Source organism: Argentina anserina, chromosome 6 (genome assembly GCF_933775445.1).
Source record: "Argentina anserina chromosome 6, drPotAnse1.1, whole genome shotgun sequence".
Lineage (NCBI taxonomy): Eukaryota > Viridiplantae > Streptophyta > Magnoliopsida > Rosales > Rosaceae > Argentina > Argentina anserina.
In genome coordinates, this window is record NC_065877.1 from 17,156,019 (window position 1) to 17,175,039 (window position 19,021).

The 19,021-nt window shown below is 38.6% G+C and overlaps 1 non-coding gene and 1 pseudogene across 1 annotated transcript; one reads left to right on the forward strand and one right to left on the reverse strand.

The window, feature by feature from the left end:
* Positions 1-871: 871 nt before the first annotated feature.
* On the reverse strand, positions 872-978 carry LOC126801339 (small nucleolar RNA R71). Its single transcript, XR_007672830.1, has one exon. It is a non-coding gene; the product is annotated as a small nucleolar RNA R71 (small nucleolar RNA).
* A 905-nt stretch (positions 979-1,883) lies between these two features.
* LOC126796976 (uncharacterized) overlaps positions 1,884-19,021 on the forward strand; it is a 107,887-nt pseudogene continuing 90,749 nt past the window's right edge.

The following is a 19,021-nucleotide window of genomic DNA, read 5'->3' on the forward strand; positions in this document are numbered from 1 at the left end:
GACTTGATCTTGTGTCTAGGCATCCATACTTAGGCCGCACGTCCACCTTGGTTTACAACTTAGAATCAATCGATCGTTCACGCATTGAAATGGCAAAACGAACTTGTGAATTGTATGAACTTTTGTAAACGTAAAGAACTAACTCTTTGTAAACTTGACATAGTTGCCGTGCCCTTCCCCATAAGTGTGCGTGTGTGTGACTAAGGGAAGGCACGAATTATATGTGTTCATTGTGTATTCTTCAATGCTAACTCTTTAACTTTCGTACAACAGGTACTATGCATGTCCGAATTTTCTAAGAGAACACAAGAGCTCAAGGATCGAATTCAAGCACTTAGAGATTTAAACAACTCTTTCATAAGTGGACCTTTAAATTTCGAAACATCTCCAAGCAATTCAATCTTAAAACTCTTCACCTAGATCAGAAGAAGAGGAGGATCTTTCCTTCCCCTTCATCTTCAATTCAGACTTAGACACAATTGCGGACCGTGACATAATTCCTGTTGGTGCTCCAATGGCACTCAAGAATGCATTCATTCCCACCACCCATGAATCACCTTCATGCATTGCTTTCACTCCACCTGATGAAGCTAACTTCTCAATTCCGGTTCAATTGCTTGGGCAGCTGCCTAAGTACTCTGGCTCTTCAATGGAAGACCCTAATGTTCACCTTAGGGAGTTCTTGGACATTTGCAAGCTCCAATCGATTCATCATCTTTCTCAAGAAGGCTTGAGGTTGCTTTTGTTCCCATTTACCCTTAAGGATGATGCTAAATGTTGGTTGTACTCTTTGCCTGCAGGAATAATTACCACATGGGATGAAAAGACTAGGAGGTTCTTGAAGCAATTCTTCCCTGCTTAACTCACGAAAAGACTTAGGAGGGAGATTCAGAACTTCACTCAAAAGGATGGTGATTCACTCTATGAGGCTTGGGAGGAATTTCAGGAACTACAAAGGAAGTGCCCTGACCATGGTATTTCGTTGGATGACTTGGTGCAATTCTTCTATGAAGGACTCGACACCACCAATAAGAGCATGGTGGACTCGGCATGTGGCTGCACATTCATGAACAAGACCGGTCAAGAAGCTTACACCTTGATTGATGACTTGGCTGACAACAATCGCCAATTTAGTTCCAAGGAGAAGAGAGGAAGCAAGAGCCGTGGGGTGTATGATGTTGATGCAAGAAATCAAATGGCTACTTTAGAGAGGAAGCTTGACGTGCTAGTCAAGGCATTCAATGGTTCGAGCATCAACCCTCAAGCATGTGGTATTTGTTCTTTCAAAGATCACACGATTGACAATTGTCCAAATGGTGCAATGACGGAAGAGGAGTTGAACTTTATGGGGCAACAAAGGCCTAGGTACGATCCATACTCGAACACATACAACCCTGGACTTAGAGATCATCCAAATTTTCGTTGGAGCACCAATGCTCAACCATCCAATGATCAAGGTCAAGGACCTCATCCTTTAGGTTTGTTTGTGAGGCCTCATGTACCTCAAGGTTCTGCTCCCTTTAACTCTAATGTTCATGGTTCGAATAATGCATCTTCACCTAACTATGATGAACTTTTGAAGTCTCTTGCTCAAGGGCAGCAAAATCTAAACTCTGCTACTCAAGCTTTAGTTACAAGTCAACAAGCTCATTCAAATGACATAACCGAGCTTAAGAAGCAGATGGGACATGTGATCGATTTCATGGGCAAGATCCATGAAGGAGGAAAGTTGCCGAGCCAAACTGAGCCTAATCCTAACGTGAAGGCCATGATTATAAGAAGTGGGAGGATCTTGGATGCTCCATTGCAGCAACACAAGAAGGCCGTGTCTTCTAAAGGAAAGGAGTCCGAGAGTTTCGATGTTAAGGACTTAGAGAAGGACCATGCCTCCTCTAAGGCAAATGATGCCGTGGCTCTACCACAAGGAGATCATGCCGTGCATGACAAAGGTAAGGATCCTAACTCTAGTGGTTTGGTTTCAACTAATGATCTTCCTCGTGTTCCCTTCCCTAGTAGATTTGCAAAGCAAAAGAAGGATGACTCTGATCAAGCCATGCTCGACATCTTCAAGAAGGTGGAAGTGAACATGCCTCTTATTGAATGCATACAATAAAATCCTAGGTATACTAAGTTTTTGAAAGAATTGTGCACCAATAATAGGATGACTCGAGAGAAGAAGGTTGCCATAATGAGTGAGACGGTTTCTGCCGTGCTCCAAAGGAAGCTACCATCAAAGCTTAAGGATCCATGGAGTTTTTCTATCCCTTGTACAATCGGAAACATGACATTTGAGAAGATAATGCTAGACTTAGGTGCATCTATTAATGTAATGCCGTATTATATCTATGAGGACCTAGGTCTAGGTGATTTGAAACGTGACAATGTTGTGATTCGATTGGCTGATTGTTCCAACAAAGTCCCTTTGGGCTATGTTGAAGATGTTCTTGTGCAGGTTTCGAGCTTGATCTTTTTTGCCGACTTCTATGTCATAGACATGGAACCAACTGAGGCATATGACAAGGAGGTCCCTATCTTTTTGGGCCGCCCCTTCATGAGGACTGCACGAACAAAAATTGATGTGTTTAGTGGATCACTCACCTTTGAGTTCGATGGTGAAGTGATTAGCTTCAACATCTTTGAAGCTATGAGGTATCCTCTTTCGGAGTTAAGTGATTGTTTTTCAGTTGACATTCTTGATTCCCTTGCAGATAAATATCTAGATACCTTGACAAATGACGAGTTGGCACTCACCATTGCCCAAGGGGCCGGATTTACAAGTGATGGTTCTAACATTTCGGAGTTAGAAGCTAACAATGCCGTGCCATCCTTCATTCTTGAGAACGTGACCTCTCTTGAGGTTGCACGTGAGGTAAGCTTTGTCTCTCCTAGTCCAATTCTCTTAACTACTAACAAAAATCTTCCTTCGGTGGTGCAAGCTCCGAAGCTTGATCTTAAGGTTCTTCCGGACCACTTGAAGTATGCGTTTTTAGGAGAAGAGGATACATTGCCCGTGATCATTTCTTCTGCACTCAATAAGGAACAAGAGGAGAGATTGATTGAAGTGTTGAAGAGACACAAGACGGCAATAGGATGGACCCTAGCCGACATCAAAGGAATCAGCCCTACCATGTGTGTGCATCGAATATTGCTAGAAGATGGTGCCAAACCAACCAAGGAAGGTCAGAGATGCCTTCACCCACCAATGATGCAAGTTGTAAAGGATGAAATCACTAAGTTGCACGATTGTGGCGTGATCTACCCCATCTCGGATAGTAGGTTTATCTCTCCCATTCAAGTTGTGCCAAAGAAGTCAGGCATCACGGTGGTGAAGAACAAAGATAACGAGTTGGTGCCTCAAAGGACAGTGACCGGTCATAGAGTGTGTATTGACTATAGGAAGCTCAATGCTACAACAAGGAAGGACAACATGCCATTGCCATTCATTGATCAAATGCTTGAGAGGTTAGCTGGTCACTCTTTCTATTGTTTCCTTGATGGATATAGTGGATACAACCAAATAAGTGTTGCGGAAGAAGATCAAGAGAAGACTACGTTCACATGCCCTTTTGGTACATTTGCTTATCGTCGCATGCCTTTTGGTTTATGCAACGCCCCAGGTATGTTTCAATGTTGCATGTATCACATTTTCTCTGAGTATATTGGTTCTAAAATTGAAGTTTTCATGGATGATTTTTGTGTCTATGGTGAAGATTTCGAAACTTGTTTAGAAAATGTTGTACTTGTGCTCAAACATTGTGAAGAAACTAACTTGGTTTTGAATTAGGAAAAATGTAACTTCATGGTCACGCAAGGCATTGTCTTAGGCCATATTGTTTCATCTAGAGGAATTGAGGTTGATAAGTCTAAAATAGATCTTGTGCGTCACTTACCCCTCCCCACAAGTGTGAGGGATGTTCGATCGTTTCTTGGACATGCAGGTTTCTATCGTAGGTTTATCAAGGACTTTTCCAAGATTGCGAGACCAATGAGTTCATTGCTTCAAAAGGACGTTCCCTTTCACTTTGATGATGATTGCAAGCATGCATTCGAGACTTTGAAGAAGCTCCTAACTTCAGCACTGATCATGGCACCGCCGGATTGGTCTTTGCCATTTGAGTTGATGTGTGATGCCTCCGACTATGCAGTTGGAGCCGTGCTAGGGTAGAGGAAGGACAAGCAGCCCTACACCATCTACTATGCCTCACGAACACTCAATGATGCTCAACAGAACTACATCACAACTGAAAAAGAACTTCTTGCCGTGATCTTTGCTCTAGATAAGTTTCGTTCTTACTTACTTCAATCCAAAGTTATTGTTTACACTGACCATGCAACTTTGAAGTATTTAATGACGAAGAAGGATGCCAAACCAAGATTGATTCGATGGATTCTTCTACTCCAAGAGTTTGATCTCGAGATCAAGGACAAGAAGGGAAGTGACAATGTTGTGGCGGATCACTTGAGTCGTTTGGTGAGAGATGCCGAGCCCTTGGCTATCCAAGAGAGTTTTCCGGATGAGCAACTCTTTCGAGTTGAGGTAAGTGAGCCATGATATGCAGATATTGTCAATTATCTTGTTTCTAAGCAACTTCCGGATACTTTATCGCATGCTCAAAAGAATAGACTCAAGGCATTAGCTAAGCATTATGTTTGGGATGAACCATACTTATGGAAACATTGTGTTGATCAAATCATTAGGAGGTGTATCCCTGAACATGAACATCATTCTATACTTACTTTTTGCCATTCTGAATCTTGTGGAGGACATTTTGGTTCACGTAGGACTGCTCTTAAGGTGTTCGAATGTGGTTTCTTTTGGCCTACGATTTTTAAAGATGCATATCATTTTTGCATGACTTGTGATAGATGCCAACGCATGGGGAACTTAGGATCTAGAGATCAAATGCCTATGACACCGATTATACATGTCGAAATCTTTGATTGTTGGGGTATTGATTTCATGGGACCTTTCCCTAGCTCTAATGGTTTCTTCTACATACTCGTTTGTGTGGATTATGTTTCGAAATGGGTGGAAGTAAAAGCCACCCGGACTAATGATTCTCGAGTTGTTGCAGATTTCCTTCGTTCTAATATTTTCTCTAGGTTTGGTATGCCGAGAGTTATCATTAGTGATGGAGGATCTCACTTTTGCAACCGGACCATCGAGGCGTTGTTGAAGAAGTATGGAATCAAGCATAAGGTTGCTACGCCTTATCACCCTCAAACAAGTGGACAAGTGGAGCTATCTAATCGTGAGATCAAGAGAATTTTGGAGAAGTCTGTTGGACCATCACGCAAGGATTGGTCTCAACGATTGGATGATGCTCTTTGGGCCTATAGGATGGCATACAAGACTCCTCTTGGCATGTCACCATTTTGATTAGTCTATGGCAAGGCGTGCCATCTTCCTGTGGAGCTTGAACATCGCGCATGGTGGGCGGTGAAGAATTTTAACATGGACATTGATGAGGCCGGATTGCATAGGAAATTACAATTGCATGATCTTGAAGAGATTAGAAATGAGGCCTATGATTCGGCAATAGTTTACAAGGAGAAGACTAAGACATTCCATGACCGCATGATTAGGAAGAAACACTTTGTCGTTGGGCAGAAAGTTCTTTTGTTTAATTCTCGACTTAAGTTGTTTCCTGGTAAATTACGTTCTAGATGGATAGGTCCTTTCATTATTACTAACATCTTTTCTTCAGGTGCTATCATGATAAAGAGTATGGTGAAAGGCACCGAATTTCAGGTCAATGGACATCGCTTGAAGCCTTATTTGGAGAATATGGAGAATCATGTGATTGAGGAGACGTCTCTCCTTGATCCTACGGCAAGAAAGTGATGATTTGGAGATAGTCTAGGCTATAGACTCTAAACTTAAGCCAATGAAGGAGCCATCAACGAGTGTTTGCATTTTCTATCCCTTATCTCTTTTTAATTTTCGTTGCTTATCATATTGTACATTGAGGGCAATGTAAGTTTTAAGTGTGGGGTGGGGTTTACATCATTCGTTGTATTCTATTGTTGGATGCTTATGTGTTTCAAATTTGTCGTTTTGATTTTCGAATTTTAGTGTAAGTTTTTGTTCTGTTTTTCGATTTTTAAGTTGTTTAGTTGTTTTGTTGTTGTTTTGAGTCCTAGGTATGCCTTTGACTGTCTAGGATGAGTTGATCTTTGAATTTATGGTTGAGAGATGATCATGATATTGAATTGAACTTCATTGTTATTTGATGGTTAATCGATGTGTAGATTTTGTACGAACATGTAGTAGATGAGGATTTTGAAACTTAGGTACAGAATGAGCATGTTCCTTACTTGTTTGAATTCATGTGACCTATGTGAGATTCGAGCCATACTTGTGCCTTTCTTTAGAGAGTTTTATTCTATCGTTTCTTGGCTTTATAACCTCATTACGTCTATTTTGATCAATTCGTATGCCATAGAATTGCAATGAACTAGAGAATGCTAGAACTTACTTTGTGAACCTTTCGAAGCTTTATGTCATAATATACTCTGATTTTGAAAAGGATTGTTGGATCTTTTTAGGATTTCCACCACTTAAGCCAAAAAGCCGTATATCCTTATTTGAGCCCTGCTTGGGACACCTTAGTGTTAACCCCTTTGAGTCTACGTTAAGCCTTTTCTTTCATTACCAACATGTTATATCCTTGCTTAGTATAGTTATATCTCTACCTTGTCTTTGAGGCTTGGCAGAGCCGATTTTGGATGTTAATATGGAGTGATGCTTTGATTCAAGTGTGGGGTTATGCTATTGTATATATGTATGCCGTGAAAAGAGTATGAAAAGAAAGAAAAATGAATGATGCCGTGAGAAAAAGAAGAAAAAAAAATATATGCACGATTAAGAAAAAGAAAAGAATGAATGAAAAGAATGATGAAGAGATCTCGGCATACAAGTTGTTTTTGGTGAATTTGGAGTTGTGATGTATTTGTTGAAGGCTCAATAATGTTATATTCTAGCCTTTGTTCGTTTTCACAATGTTTAAAGTGAAGAATGGGTCCAACATGATGATATTTGGCCCTTGTTTTATGGAGTATGGTGACATAAGGTGGATGCTTTGCTCTACTAAGTCTTGAGGATGACCTTTGTGATTCCTTTATCCTGAAAAATAATATCAATGCCGAGCCTAAGCCATCCATTTTCTAAAGATCCGCATGAATCTTAGAATGAGTAGCTCTTGATTTGCGGAGTTTGTTTCATGAGTAAGCTTATGGTTTGGGTTCATTTGTGCATATGATTGGTATCTTTCATGAGGTTTTTCGATTTCACTATATGTTTATAACTCTTGTGTGTGAAAAGCTTTTAAGCATATGCCATGTTCTTGAGAGAAAAGATTTGGAGTGCATATCCTTTGTGAGTTGAATTTGAACTTGTTTTGAACATGTCGAGCTTAATTTCACCTTTGTTTCTGCCATGTCTTACTTGTTAAACGAAATCTCATGTTTATTAACCATGTCTTACTTGTTATTCTTGATGCTATGAGTTTGAAGATCTCTGAGACAGAATGTTCAAGGCATTAGTATGTGTGTCGTTAGTTTTGTTGCTTTGATTTTGTTTTATGTTTTGATTTCTCTTTTTATAGTGTTTGCTAAGGGACTAGCAAAGTCTAAGTGTGGGGTTGTTGATAGGAGCACAAAGTGTGACGTTCTTAATGTTTATATGCCCTATTCTTATGCTTTGTTACTTCTTATTTAGTTGTTTTAGGTTCATATTTGTCATTTCTATGTTCTAAGTAGAGCTATGCCGAATTTAGATGATTTGATGATGAAATTGTGCTAAGTGTTACAAATCCTTATTGAGCTAGGATTCCTTACTCGACTAGGACTCTACTTTCCTATTTTCATTCTTTCCTATTCCTTAATCGTCGATTTCTTTTCAGGAAAGACAAATCATATTTGGAAAGGAAGTAGAGTTGCCGAGATGCATTCCTAGTGAGACAAGGAAATCATGTCTGAGTTGAAGAAGGAAAAGAGGCGGCCGGCCTAGCTACTCCTAGTTGGACCAAGAATGTTGCCGTGCAGCCCTTAAGTGATCTCCCTATTGGACTTGGTGTCCTACATCAAGTTGGATATGGAGTACATGAATCAAAATCCATAACAAAGAGGATTTCAGTTTCCCAATTGGTTTCTATCTCCTAAATGGGACGGCAAGAGGCTTCCTAGACTCCTATATATAGAGGCTCGGCCTTCCCATATTTTCATCATCAACCTTGCACACAAAGCCCAAGCCATAGCTCTGCCGAAATACTCTTCCATCCTCTAAGAAATCCTAAAACCGAAATTCATCCTTTTCCACCCTTTGGATTCGAAGCAAGTAGCCTAGGATCTTCGTTTGCTTGGAATAAACCCCGTAGGAATATTCCAAAGTGTAACTCTATGATCTTCATGTTTTATTTCGGTTTTATGTTTTCTTGTTCTTGGATGATTTCTGTTTTTGTTTTGTTAAAGTTCAATTCAATCTTGTCTATGAGATAGTTGTGACTTTCGAATTGTGTAAGAATTAAAGATTTCGATTTCTATTTCAATGATTTCTGTTTTGATGCCGTGAGTTATTGTTCCATGTTCTTGATCAAATTTCGATGTGTTCTTATATTGCATGTGTAATTAAGACAAGTAGTTGATGTTGCATATGTTAATCATTTAAAGTTAGTAACGATTATGATACAAGTAGTGGAGTAATTGTTCTTTGATTTTTCACCGATTTTTGATTCTAAGTTCGGCATTGGATAGGTACTTAAGACATGTTGATTTCTCTATGTGATATGTAATTGCATGATGAATTGGTATGTTAGATTTCGTAGCAAGACAAGTAGTTGAGCTCGAATGTATCCATGTATTAGGAACCAAGTAGGAACTTGATGCATGATCGAATTTAGTGTGGAATCTTGATACCTACGGCATGAACATGAATGAGAAGGGAATTCGATGGCTTCTGTTCTTACATGATTTGTTTGGTGATTGTTTATGTGTTGGTTGGTTGATCACATGTATATATTAGTTTTGGTTTTATTTACTGTTTTTATGTCTCAATCCGAAACCTATATCAACTTTCTATATCTTTATGAATTCGTGTTACTTGATGTGATCCAAAGCCCTGGCTGGATCCCCGGTTTGTGAACGATACCCTCTTGCTTTATACTACTAATGATGTGTTCAGGGTTAAATATTGATGTCGAGTAATCGAGCAATCATCATAAACACAAACCCGGTAAGCTTTGCAGCTCGAATGAGTAAACAACAAATGCACCTTGCATAAAAATATATACGAAAATCCATAAAACATCAATTATAAATGCACTCATGACTCATTAGACGGCCCATCTGGTTGTCTAATAATGTAAAAATATATATGCTCATGAGAAGTTGGGCAACCCCTCTGTTTACCCAAATGCATTTATAATACGGGTACTCATGAGCGCTGGTACACCTCTGTTACCCTTACGTAATACGCCACCGACATTGGATAAGTACCTGTTACCCAATATCAAAAATATGGGTACTCATAAGCCGATAACCCATCTGTCACCTGTTATGTAGTATCCCGGCAGACAGACTAGAGCTCTACTGTATCGTAATTTCCCCCGGTCAAATGCTAGGTTCCGACATGCCGTAACTTTCGCTCTACAGACTAATCCGAAGACATAACACATCCGAAGACAAAAACACGTCCGAAGACAAAAATGTTTTAACAAAACTCGATGTTAAAACCACGTACCAACAATCATCACATGATATTGTACAAATCAAATCAACATGCTCGATACATAAATCTCATCACCAAAATAAACTTATTCGCAATGAAAACATGGCAGTATATAATATAGCAAACTATATATATGTATCTATTTATCATTTATATAAATACAGATTCCACTATATCATATACATGTCATATTTCATTCTTTTAAATTCTGCATAATCTTGAATCTCTGCAAGGGCAGATTCGTAAATGTGAGATTTTACTCACCCTATAATCTCGAGCGTAATTCCACGATTCCGAAAGTAAATCCTTTACTTGAATTATCGATCACCTTGAAAAGATAAGAAGTGAGTTTAGAATCGTTACGTAAAACCTTAAATGCCGAAACAGTAATAATATTTTATTGTCCAGCAAATTTCTGGTTTTTATAAAATTACTGTTCACATGTTACTATTCACGTAATAATGTACAAATACACATTAAATACATTTCATGTACGAGTACATACTATTTACGTATTTATGTATGTCGAAACACTATTCAATTATACTATGCGTCTATGCATTGTCATTGGACTTGCATTGCTCCTTTGACATGGGCTTAGTTCTACACTTAGTAAAATCAAGGTCGCCAACAGCTCGAGCAACATCAAGGTACGCCTTGGTATAGCGGTCGACACTGGTAGCATAGAGGATGCGTACGGTCCCGTCTCAGACAAAAATCAGTCATTCATTGGTCCATTCTCTCATTCCTTTGTTAAAGACACATCGAATGTGACAAATCAGAATCTGTTCAGTTTCGTAAGTCAAACTTCAACGAGACTTACATGACAACTCACTTTATGAAATATGTTGAATTTGGTACGGTTGGAAAGATCTATGTCTACTTTCCAGGAACACCAACTATTTATTCATAACTATCGTATTGAGTGAGTTATGGTCATTTTAGCAAAGTAGGACAGTTATGTCTAGAAATTTGCAAGTCAGTCAACTTCGATAGAGCACTGTGAACTGCTCTAGTCGAATTAGGTTGTGAACTTTATGTCATTAGAAAGCCACAGGTGTATGAATATATAGCTCATTGAAACTCTTCATCATCTTTACTTAGATGGAGTAGAGAATCAAGAATTAGCTTTCATATGAACACATATGGGTATGAGTTCTTGCAACCGATTGTACTACGTTCACTCGAACGTTGCAATCTGACTGCATAAGCTCTCTGCAGTCTGGAGGCATTTAAGGTCTCTCAAGCACTCTCATATATGCGTCAAGATCCCGTAATAGATATGCTATGACCACTATAATATGTTGCAAATCAGTTTTCATGGACACTACTACTGATCAGAGATTGCCATAGAGGTATTAAAAACATGGAAGGCATCACAAGCTTCTGTGAAGGAGTGGATGCCGCACCGACGACCTGTATTCCGTGGAGCTACCGAGAGGGGTAGGCTCGGCCTCACCGTGCATGGCACGGATAGACACGGCCTCACTGTGAGGAGCACGGGTGAGTTGGTTCTCCAATCGTTTCATGAACATGAAAAATAGATGATCATGTGAATTTCAAAAAACTCTAATTATCATATCTCGTTCAAAGTAACCAAAAATGATCATGTCAAAACCGATAAGATAGCAAAACCGAAACCATGATTCGAAGAATCTTGAGTCACATAAAACTACTGCTGCAGGGAAGCAAAGCTATGTCTGCGAGCTAACAAAGCTACTGTCAAATCTTTAAAATGTTATTTGTCAAAGAAATCTGATAGATTTATTCCTCTCCAATCTCAACACAAGTATCAAGATGAAAATTTATCATTGGCATGTATGACCTTTTAAAAGTTAGCAAGGCACGATGGTATAAAACACAATCTCCGCACAAGATCCGTAAAACAACTACCTGTTCCATAGAACAGTGTGGCTAGTTACGTAATCAGCAAGACACTCGACTTCGCCGCGGGCATCATCCAAATAAATTAAAAGAGTGAGCAACACGAGAAACAATTCCAAGCAATGCCCCGTAGGACATTGTCAGAAAGAGGATTGAAAACAAATAGTACAATCCTATAAAATGTATCTCATGGCAATAGAACTACATTCTTCAACTTAAGAGTTGGTAAAACATGGTATTGACGCAGTGACATACCAAACAGTCAACTAGGATGGTAAAAACCATCCAAAATCGGTGTAAAAACACACTTAAAGAGTGTCGGTGAGTGTAGATAACAGACTTGGATAAAATTGGAAAATTAACCGCAAAAACCATGTCAAAAAAACTCAAAACCGGGTGAAATTTAAAATGGGAAAACGTGGTAGAAAAATATATTGCAAATATGCCGGAAACATGACAAGAAACAACGAAAAAACCGCCGGAAACTGGCGCCGCCGATTGCTGGAAAACCAGCCGGCCGCCAGAGCTGGCCAGTATGGAGGCCAGGGACGTCAGCAAGAACTGGATGGTGGCGCCGGAAACGCTAGAAAGTGGCCGAAAAGAGGGCAAACTAGAAGCGGCGCACAAGGCTAGGAGGACGGGGACGACGTCAACCGACTGGTTTTCCCGAAGGAGAATATGGGTGCCCAGAAAAATTTCCTGGGTGCCCATAGTAGATTCAATTTCTGATTGATATTTTCTTTATTGTATTTCAACAATAATTGGTCAGCAACTTATAGTTTTTTCCGGCGATGCCAATGGAAGAGGTTGCCAGAGCTAAGGATTTCAGGGTTAGGATTGATTTTTCTAGTGGTGGCCTCGTCGCTCAGACACTTTAGAACAAAGTGCACGATAACTTGTTTGAGGAGGAACAAACGAGAATAATAACATAATGGAACATAACGTAACTCCAAAATATATACGCATTACATAAGTGCAATTCCGTAGGATTAGGAGTCCTAATCTATTACAGAGATGCGAATCTATCTCTAACAGGAAACCTAATAAGGCTAAGACACACACAAGGATAAATAATAATTTTTCCGAAATATTCTCTTAATTAAGGCTAATAAACAAGACATCCCTGTCCTAACCCAAATAATAAAACAATAAAAAATTCTCATAAGCTTAAATGGCAACCCTGTCCTAACACAAATTTTTTTTTAAAAAAACATTTTCATAAGCATTTAATTTGAATAAAATTGAGAAACGTTATAACGCATTTTTATTGATATTTTGTCTTTTTTTAGGTGAACATGTGTCCAATTGCAACATCAATTTACTAATTGCTAACATATTAGAGTACAAGGTAACCATTAACGTTGAAACCCTCATCCATGCTTCAATTTATTTTCTATCTAGGTTTTCTGGGTTTATTTTCAAAAATTATTCCCTCCACGGCCGTGGAGGGTCACAGCAAGTTAACATGACATGTGGCAATTATTTATTGGTTCAGTTAAAATAGTAAAAATTAAAACCTCGGGTTGCGCGTGGGATATATTACAGTATTTTTTATTTTTCTCTTCCCATTTCTCTCTCTCTCTCTCTCAAAGTCTCAATTCCAGCCGTGCAACATCAATTTGATCAATTCTCCGATCAGAGGATTACCTCCACCTATTTCTGTCACGAATCTCTAGCCTCACCATGACTCCTCACTCCAGATCGCGTCCGAGCCCCACTTTTTCCAACACAAACTCTAACAAAGAATATGTCGCCAAAGTCTTCACGCTGACGCTGATGAGCACACACATGCTTCGATCTCCTCCTCAAATTGATGCCACTATGTATTTCTCTCACTAGCTGACCATGAAGAACAAGGTGTAGTTGAGGTCAAAGCCGATGAAAGCACCGTCGTGGTTTGCATCGTGGCGGCGAAAGATTATAGATCGAGTCGGGTCGTTTCTGACTTGAAGTCAGGTATGTGAGCCTAACTTGGTGCAATAATTGTATATCTTATTAAAGTCTTTGGCCACTCAATGAGGTATTAGAATTATTTGGCTCTGGATTTGATGAGAATACCAAGGACTTATGTGCAACGACAGTTTGAAAGATTTGGATCGTCTGGGTTTTGGGGGAAGGAAGAGAAACAGATGAGAGTGCACACCGTGGGTAATCTACTATAGAATATTCACGAAGCGTGGATTTTGAAATTTCGGGGCGCGTAGAAACCCATGACGAAGCGTGCTAAGTACGCGCTGAAAATTAACCCATGTGAAAGCTCATGCCGTGGATCGAATAACCACCGGTTTATTTTGTGTAGGTCTATTAAAACCTTGTTCATTTGATAGCTTGCTTTATTTATACTAACCTTCATGCGCACGCAATGCGTGAGCGGAAGGGCCAGACTCACGTGTGTATTTGTTTTTGCTTCAATTGGGACCAAACTAACATTTTAGAACTGCCCCAATTTTTTTTCTTCTCCCCTGCTCAATTCTATGCTTGGGGAGTTTTTGTTTTGGATTTAGTGTGTGTATTTTACCATCATGTTCAATCAACAATAAACCAAGAGAAGTATAGTTTCATAAACTTTGATTGGGCAATTTGAGTAGTTCAAAAATTTAACCAGACAACATGTCAACTCTCATTTTTACTTTATTAATAGAAAATTAGTGGCTCGATTTTTTTTCTTACTTCTTAGTTCAAGACCTTTTCTAGGTTGTTTTTTAAAGGGTATGTGTTTGCATTATGAGGAAATTAGAGAAAACAAGGGTCTTTAAAGGGAGATAGAAAATTGAGTTTTGGTTAGCCTTTGTGATTCAAAGCAACAAAAAACCCCGAAGCAGAGAAGGGAGCCTTGGATTTGGAGCTTGGAAAAGGAGGGGTGTGGCGTTGCATTTGGAAGTCTCTGTCGATAACTGAATAAAAATAAATACATTACAATAAATACATTATCCTTCTTTTTACAGTGATATTTACACCACTGATATTTCAATTTCTGCATGCAAGAAAATGATGTCAAGTTGTCACCCTTTTTTTGTAGAGAAAATATATATGCTAACATAGTGTTGTAGCGACTCTAAATTCTGAACAGTAAAATTTCAAAATTTAGAACGCTAACACTCTAAAATAATCTCAATATAATTGAAATTACAATATAGCTGTGGAATATCGATTTTGAGTTCAAACAAATAACTCAATTACAACTTGAATCGAAACTCACTATTTACACTTAAGTAAATAAATACAGTTGTAGGACTCCACTATAGCCTCACCAAAACTAAAAAAACTGAAATCAAAACAGCAAACTGCTAACAGCTGCTCGACTCTCCAACTACAACTACATACTGCCTGAAACATTACCCCATGCACTATTGGTTGGTATACCGGGATTACAAACACAAACTCGGTCAGCTTCACAGCTGATATGAGTAAACTAAATATGACTACTCAACAACATCACAACATGTTTGGCACTATGCAAACCTCAACATTTATCTCACTACCACAACACTAACTCCCCAAACGACATTCACAATCATACCGGAATGTACATTATATTTACCATTTAAATGTACATATATATAACACCAAGTATATTACAATCTCACTATATTTAAATCAAGTATTTTACTTAAATAAACAAGTTAAGAGTAGATAAAATTTAGTTATCGCCAAGTGTAACTTGAATAAAATGAGGTTTACTCACCTCAAACTCCGCTTTCGCAACTTCAAGTGAGACTTCCTCACTTGCTTCCACACACACCTAAGAGACAAGAAAACTTCACTTAATAAAAGGAACTCTGAATATAAATAAAACAACTCAAAACTCACCAAAAATTCAAAGGGCTTTGTGCCCTCATCTCGCCTTTCTAACACTCTCAATTAATCCCCTTGACCACAAAAACGTGTCTAGGAACTTAGCTTTGGAATTTCCTCTCACCCAACCAAACTAACGCTTACCTTATCAACAACTCTTCTCTTGGAACTTCCAAACCGAAAACTACCACAACCAAACACCTCTCCACCTACCCAAGCTAGTAACCAACAACTAAACTTCTAAACCACCAATTATAGTGACACTTCACTCCAAACCAAACACTAACACAAGAATTGAACTCAACTCACTTGACTGTCACCAAAACCCACTTAAACAAGTCCTTGATTGACATTAAGATTTCTCCCAAATCAAAGCAACCAAAGGGTTAGTTTCAAACTTACCTAAACTATCCTGGAACTTAAATGTAAGTCACAAACTACCTCTCCACTGGAAAACAAAAACAACACAACATCACACACACCCACACAGCCGGCCAAACCTCTTAAAATACCTCACTACTCAACTTCACTTGCGTAAACCGAAACTAACTTCCAAACATGACCTCAGGAGATCACTCTAACACTGTGGCATCTGCTACCTGCCACTTCTAACTCAAATCACCCTTCACTTCCGGCAAAACATCACCCAAAAACCCCCAAGCTCTTCAAACTCACTAATACTCTCAAATCTCCCATGAATACCAAATGTGCTCAAAACCTCAACATGAAAGTTGTAGAATACAACTAGATAAAGGTTTTCTTACCCCCTACCAAGCTCGAAACGGCGGGAAGTCGTCAGAAATCGGCCAGAAAGTTCTTGAGATTTGAAATCCACCAACAAGTTTAAAACTACAAACCAAGCTTTTAAAACTATTGAAATCATGCCCAAAGGGGAAGCCAAGACCGAAAGATGCAAGCCTCTCACCTTGGACTCACTAGAAAACACTGAAATTGGCAGAACTGAAACCGGGTCAGAAACCGGGTCAGCGGGTCAACTTTCAGTCTTCGATTCCCGCCGCTCAATGCAAACTGGTGCAAGCCACCAGCACAAGGAAGAGCGCACGAAGGAGACGAACGGATCTGGGCTGGTCGCACGGTCGAGTGACGTCGGACGGCGCGAGAAAAGCCGTGTCGGGTCTGCCGGGTCCGGGTTAGGTCAAACGAAGATCTTTGGTTCTGAAGGAAAGAGAGGTGCGGGGACAAAGAGAGGAAAATGGATTAGGATGAAATGATATTTGTGAGGTTTCTATTTCTCTTTTTCCTTTTTATACTTTTACCAAATCAGAAACCAAACTTCTGTTGCTAACAATTTTCACATAAGACATCCGATTAAAGTGTGCCACGTGTCTACGAACTCGTATTGACGAGCTCTACAACTTTTGTGAATGAAGTTTTCTTAAACGAGCGACGGATTAGAAGTCAACTCTTGAGTCGAATGAATTCAATTGAATAACGCGTTTTGGTTCACGAACCCAATTCTACTTCGAATGAAGGCTATTTGAAATAGATAATAGCATTTTAGTTCCAAGGAAGTAGAAGAAATGACAATGAAAATTTGGGTTATTACAAGTGCACTATAAGAGATAATAGCAATAACGAGCAATTTTTTTGTGACAACCCAAAATCTGTTGCAAAAACTTGACAAATGCGAGGAAACTTCATTTGTCCTGCACAATCTCATTAGCGACAACCAATTTGAAGCAAAAAGTAAGCATTTGCGATAAATTTAAACCAAAATATTAGTTATGCGACAACATTTACCAGTTGTCAGCTACTGTTTTTGTGACAACTCTAATTTCCTAGTAAAATATTGATTGGGCGACAAATTGAAAAGATGGTCGCTTATTATTTATGTGACAATTTGCTTTTTGTAACTGAAGACAGTTTTGACGACATATTCTGCAAGTTATCGAATACCGTATTTGTGATAAATTTTACTTGCTGAAAATCAATTGGGTGACAACTTTAGTAAGGTGTCATGTAATTGTTTCTGTGACAACTTGATGTTCCTCGCTAAAAAGTACTTCAATAATGAATACTGTTGGTTGTCATTTAATGGTTTTGTGACAAATTTAACTTTCTCGCATAAAGTAGGCATTTGTGACAAATTAATAGTTATCGCTTATATGACATTTTGCGACAACTAAATTCCCTAGCAAAATGTTAATTATGCGACAATTTTTTTAATTGTTGGTTAATATTTATACGATAACTTTAATTCTCTTGCAAAAAATTAATTATGTAACAAATTCAAGGGAGCATCACTTTTTTGTTTATGTTACAATCTAAGTTTTCTCGCTGAAGGCAATTTTTACGACAAATTGTGAGTTGTCAGATCTCTACTACTATAAAGCCAGCACCCTTCAAAAATCACCAAATTATGTTTTACCAAAAATACCCTGTTCATTAAACACAATTACACAAAAGGATTGTTTTTAAAAACCTTTAAAAAACAAAATAGAACATGTAACGACAAATAAAATTTGTTTTATAAGATGACAAATGCGATAAATTAACACGTGTATCGCACAGGTTACAAATCTAGTAATATTTATGTGACAAATTTATTTACAAATTGAAAATTAACCAATTGAGCGATAACTTTGTGAGTTGTTAGATAATATTTGTGACAAATTTTATTTACTGTCTCACATATTGCAAAAGCAATAACTGTGTATTTTCATAAATTTTGACAATGGGAGAACACTTTAAGCGACAACTGTTTGCAACAACTTTCAGTTGTTACTTTTCGAATGAAGAGAGAAATATAGACTTTATATGACAATTTTGGATTGTCGCCAAAGTCGTTATAAGTTGTAGTGGTGCAGGTTTCACGTTTGATTCCCCCCTTTTCTAAATCTGGATGTTTGGTTCTTCCGTGATGAGTTGATCGGTGTTTATACAAATTCGGGAGCCTTATGCTCTATATAAGCTCCGAGCAAACAATATATCTCCAAATTAATATGGCCACAATAAGTAGGTGAGTTCTTCCACGTCCGAGGAGCCCGCGGTTTGCCAATTTTTATTAAAGAGATTATAAACAACCACAATTTAAAACTTTATATATCTCGATAGTTCTACTTTCCCAAGTGACTTTGACTTCGTTCCGTTGTCACAGGTATACCGGAGACAAGATTACAAGAATGTGTTTGGCCCAGCATTCCAAAGCTACCCCAAAACACACTTAAAGAAATCACGTCACTCTCCCTTAAAAAATATAAATAAATAAATACAGAAATTGTCATTCTTGGACTCCTGTTGTTATAAGGAAAACACGAGCTGCTCACGTCCTTCAGTTAATTAGTGTTATGTGATTACTTAATTGATCTACTTCATGTTGGACACTGACACGACGATACGTCTCCTGATCTGTATGGTCCTAATGCGGTATGTAACCCAGGGTACCTCATTTTTCTTTCATAATTTCTCTCTTCATTTCATGAGGGTTCTTACCCCAATAATAATATCTCATCGACTTCCTCAAACCTGGTTTGACAATCTCTGCAGTTTTCAGTAACTGGAACTAGGTCATGCCTTGGTTGTCAATAGACTTTGTAATGGAGGACAAGCACAATATTAGTCCTAAAATGTTGAAATTTATCGCTGTACGTGTAT